The sequence below is a fragment of the Gymnoscopelus braueri genome (assembly GCF_963280865.1).
Source record: "Gymnoscopelus braueri genome assembly, chromosome: 3".
NCBI classification, from domain to species: domain Eukaryota; kingdom Metazoa; phylum Chordata; class Actinopteri; order Myctophiformes; family Myctophidae; genus Gymnoscopelus; species Gymnoscopelus braueri.
The window spans coordinates 47,234,042-47,240,066 of NC_137612.1; positions in this window are offsets into that span (position 1 = coordinate 47,234,042).

Below are 6,025 nucleotides of genomic sequence, written 5' to 3' on the forward strand. Positions count from 1 at the left end.
AAAGATTCTCTAATTATTTAGTATTGACACTTTTTCGATATTCCAAACGAATAAGGAGATAACAATTTCCAAAGATTTGCTGCTCCATCCACTTCAATGTTAAAATTCAAACGGACAAACAACCTGAATCTCATCTGTGATTAGAAACCATCTGGGGATCAATCATACTGGAGAAAAATATTCTGTGGCTATGCGAAAAGGTACCAAAATCGTTCAAAACCCTGGCAGAGGCTACAGACTGTTCTGAAAAAACTCTGGCAGTCAATGTGTAAACAAGAGGTGAACATTTTGAGTCTGACCTGACAATAGTCTTATTCTGTATCCATCTATGTGACTATTCATCTACGTGACTTTGAACGGGCCTTCATGTGGGAGGAAAGACACAATAATGAACCTGGGAAAAGGTGTTGCTTGAGAGGAAGAATGTAGGTCTTGAGGGTTTTAATCAAGCCCCCAGAACCCAGTGGTTTCATTGAAGCCAAATGGACATGCTGGCCATTCATGGTACTGCAGCTTAGTACCGCAACATGAACGAGCGAAAACGGTTTCGACCAACGGGCTCGACTCACGAGCATGCGCACGAGCTTGCGCACGGGGCTGCGCGCTTCTGTGACGCAAAACGCGTCACAGAAGTGACGCGTTTGGGCCCATAATAGGCCGCGCCCACCAAATTTCCAACCCGGAAGAAGATCTGAATTAGGCCCATTCGCTGGGTGAGCAACTCAATGCAAGTGGATGGGAGGAGATTTCTAGTACCCTCTCTATTATTTTTAACTCTATGGTTTTAATATGTTGGTTCCCTGAGACCAGTAGCCTACTTCTCTAATGGTTGTGCCAAATCTCTTACAATTAGACAACTATCTTATACACATATTTTTAAAATTAGGGATGGTAGGTTTACTCATTATGGTTACATTTTGTTACAGATTATTGGGTTCATAAATATATTGGGTAACACTTTAGAATAACTATTCGTTATAAGTAGTTAATAGATCATTCATAAACTGTCAGTTAATGAGTTATTAATGACTTGTTAAGCATTTGTTAATAGTTAGTTAAGGATTAATAACAATGCCATATAACTGCTTAATAGATCATTTATAAACCATTAATTAATGAGTTATCAATGTCTTGTTAAATGTTTGTTAACAGCTAGTTAAGGAGTTGTAACCATGCCTTATAGATAGTTAATAGATTACTGACAAACAATTATTTAATGAGTTATCAATGACTTGTTAAATAGGTTTTAATAGTATGTTAAGGATTTATAAATATGCCTTATATATAGCTAATAGATCACTCACAGAGTATTAGTTAACTGACTTAATAACTGTATGCTGATTATTTATAACTATGTCTTATAAATGCCTTATAACTAGTTAATAGATCATTTATAAACCATTAGTTAATGAGTTACGAATGTCTTGCTAAATATGTGTTAACAGTTAGTTAAGGAGGTATAACTATCCCTTATAGATAATTTATATAATACTCACAAACCATTAGTTAATGACTTGTTAATAGCTTGTTAAATATTTACTACCTGTACGCTAATGATTTATAACTATGCCTTATATATGTTCAAATGATTATGAACAAGCTATTAGTAAAACACTTACTAATGGCTAGTTAAGTAGTTGTTAATAATTAATATATGTTATTGGGTAGTTATTCTAAAGTTGCAACTATTCCTCATTTACTAACATGAGTTAAGTATTTGTTAATGGTTAATTTATGTTATTGGGTAGTTATTCTAAACTACTCCTCATTTACTAACATGAGTTAAGTATTTGTTAATGGTTAATTTATGTTATTGGGTAGTTATTCTAAAGTTGCCACTACTCCTCATTTACTAACAATTAACAAATATTTAACTTACCTTTTACAAATCAATTGTTAATGATTTGATTCTCATCTACTAATACCAAAGACACGTTGTACAACAGCAAATGGGGGGTACAGAAATTTGATGTGATACTGTGGACATATTTCACATTTTGGTACCTCAACCTTGTTCAATATTTTACAAAATAAATACCACAGATGAAATAATGAACAATGTATTTTTAATTAATAAAGAAAACAGTACAAAAATAACAAATGCATCAATCTAAAATAACAATAGCAAATAAAGACATAGTCATATCAACAGTAAAACAGAAATTAGAAATAACCAAAAGGAATACCTTCATAATCCCATCATAATCCGCCTTTACAGTCCAGATTACATATTGCTTTATCCAGTGGATATACAGCACACACATTAGCTTTAGCGTTATAGCAGGCCTTCTGCAGTAAGCAGTATGGCCACAGCAACACCATGTGCTAAAATTGTAGCTATGCTAATATTGTAGCTAACAGGCTAATAAGTGTTCCCAAATTATAAATCTTACTCTTTTTTCATCAAACAAACAAAAACGAATTATTTACATTAACTAATAAACACTACAGTCCATACAGTTTTCATGGTTTTGCACTACATCACCTGAAATGCATAAAATAGAATACCCAATGTATACAGCCCAAGAGGAAAATAGCAAGAGGCGCATTCTCCGGTTTACTTCCCGTTTCTCCTATTTTCTGCGTGACGTAGGTGGACACCTTTTTAGGAGACAGGAAGCAAGTTGGAGTCTATTTGATTCCAATGGAAGAGTCAACGTGAACACAGCTTCTGAACCATTCTTTAGCTCCATGGTCACTGAACTAAATATTGGACCCGATCGTCACAAGACACAAAATATGCACGATTTTCATACTAAAATGGCTTTTTTTTTTGTGACACAAATTAGGAGAAAATCTACTTTGTTATCCACCTTTCTCTATCCTAGCAACACACTCTCGCGAGATCTGGGAAGATATCTGAAGAGTCCATCTGCAGTCTCACGGACGAGACATAGAGGGCTCTGTCTGTCCCTTATATTATATTGTATTATTATATTAGATTTGAACTCTATGCTCTGTCCCCATAAGATGTTCTAAAAACTAATAAACTGAGATTCTATATGTGAATGTGGTAGGCCTACGTGAAATCATTATGGACATTTCAAAAATTTAATAAAATGTGTGTTCCAATGCTCAATAATATAATTTTCCATTATTAACTGTCTTGGTTGATGGGTATGATTTGGGAATCATGACATTTTGCTAAACATTCATGCTAAACACATTATAGTCTATAGTGGTAAAATATATACCTTATAAATAAAAGGACCTGTTACAATGTTGAGCAGAATTAGGAGCATATCTAGCAGAAGATAAGACTGAATAATACGTGTGAGTTTGTGGTGGGATTTTTTGGGCTTTCTTTAAAATCATCTTTGCCAATAACAGTGCACTTTCAAACATGTAAAGCATTTATTTTTCTTTGATGAAGAAAGTACACAAATGCACATCCACATGACGTTGTCAGCCAGGGAGAGGGGAGGGGGAGGGTGGTGGGATGGTCGGGGGAGAACCAAACCACGCCTACTTAGGAGACCATTTGTAGGATTTGTGTACTACTTCGCCTCTAGTGGCTCCAATGGAGAATGTGTATCTTTCTATATTAACAATCTTTGATACAGCCCCTTCTCTTGTGTCTTGTTCACAATAACTGAACAACATCCTGCTCCTTTCAAAATAAAAGGCAGGTCAGCTTCAGAACTCCATTGAGACACACTGCCATCTACTGACACAAAGTGGTATTGGTACTACACTAACACTACAGACTAGTGTAGTTGCATGAACTGAACTGTATAGGAGAATAAGATAAAAATACATGGATCATACATGGAACATACATGGAACATACGTGGAACATTGCCAAAAAGGGTAGATAAGAAATGACAGATCTACAAGCTCACAGCAAGACGCATTGCAACTTGTTGTGAGCTTGTAGATCTGCTATTCCTGATCTGATATTTCTGGCGAATGAAGAGAAACTGAAGAAAATAATTGCAACCTCACAAATTTCAAATTGAGGGTTATTGCTTCTAAAAAGGCCCAGTAAACACCCAGGGGTCAGTTATGAGTCCATTTCTAGTCATGGTCTGGAATATTGAAAAGGGCCATTCTTCTTGAGTTTTTCTTCATTCAGTAGAAATATCAGATTAGAAATAGCAGATCTACAAGCTCAAGTGTGAGCTTGTAGATCTACTATTTCTAATCTGATATTTCTACTGAATGAAGAAAAACTGTTCAGTTCATGCAACTATGCTAGTCTGTAGTGTAGTACCAATACCACTTTGTGTCAGTAGATGGCAGTGTATCTCAATGGAGTTCTGAAGCTGAACTGCCTTTCATTTTGAAAGGAGCAGGATGTTGTTCAGTTATTGTGAACAAGACACAAGAGAAGGGGCTGTATACATTGGGTATTCTATTTTATGCATTTCAGGTGATGTAGTGCAAAACCATGAAAACTGTATGGACTGTAGTGTTTATTAGTTAATGTAAAGAATTCGTTTTTGTTTGTTTGATGAAAAGAGTAAGATTTATAATTTGGGAACACTTATTAGCCTGTTAGCTACAATATTAGCATAGCTACAATTTTAGCACATGGTGTTGCTGTGGCCATACTGCTTACTGCAGAAGGCCTGCTATAAAGCTAAAGCTAATGTGTGTGCTGTATATCCACTGGATAAAGCAATATGTAAGCTGAACTGTAAAGGCGGATTATGATGGGATTATGAAGGTATTCCTTTTGATTTACTGTATTACTGTTGATATGACTATTTATTTATTTGCTATTGTTATTTTAGATGGATGCATTTGTTATTTTTGTACTGTTTTCCATATTCATTAAAAAATAAATTGTTCATTATTTCATCTGTGGTATTTATTTGTAAAATATTGAACAAGGTTGAGGTACCAAAATGCGAAATATGTCCACAATATCACATCAAATTTCTGTACCACCCATTTGCTGTTGTACAACGTGTCTCTGGTATTAGTAGATGGGAATCAAATCATTAACAATTGATTTGTAAAAGGTAAGTTAAGTATTTGTTAATAGTTAGTAAATGAGGAGTAGTGGCAACTTTAGAATAACTACCCAATAACATATATTAACCATTAACAAATACTTAACTCATGTTAGTAAATGAGGAGTAGTTGCAACTTTAGAATAACTACCCAATAACATAAATTAACCATTAACAAATAATTAACTCATGTTAGTAAATGAGGAGTAGTTGCAACTTTAGAATAACTACCCAATAACATAAATTAACCATTAACAAATACTTAACTCATGTTAGTAAATTAGGAATAGTTGCAACTTTAGAATAACTACCCAATAACATATATTAACTATTAACAAATACTTAACTAGCCATTAGTAAGTGTTTTACTAATAGCTTGTTCATAATCCTTTGAACATATATAAGGCATAGTTATAAATCATTAGCATACAGGTAGTAATTATTTAACAAGCTATTAACAAGTCATTAACTAATAGTTTGTGAGTAATATATAAATGATCTATAAGGGATAGTTATACCCCCTTAACTAACTGTTAACAAATATTGAACAAAACAGTAGTAACTCATTAACTAATGGTTTATAAATGATCTATTAACTAGTTATAAGGTATTTATAAGACATAGTTATAAATAATAAGCATACAGTTAATAAGTCAGTTAACTAATACTCTGTGAGTGATCTATTAGCTATCTATAAGGCATATTTATAAATCCTTAACTTACTATTGAAACATATTTAACAAGTCATTGATAACTCATTAACTAATAGTTTGTTAGTAATCTATTAACTATCTATAAGGCATGGTTACAACTCCTTAACTAGCTGTTAACAAACATTTAACAAGACATTAATAACTAATTAACTAATGGTTTATAAATTATCTATTAAGCAGTTATAAGGCACTGTTATTAATCCTTAACTAACTATTAATAAATGATTAACAAGTCATTAATAACTCATTAACTAACAGTTTATGAATGATCTATTGACTACTTATAACGAATAGTTATTCTAAAGTGTTACCATTAATTATTTATAGATTTGAATACAACCATGAATTCCCGTT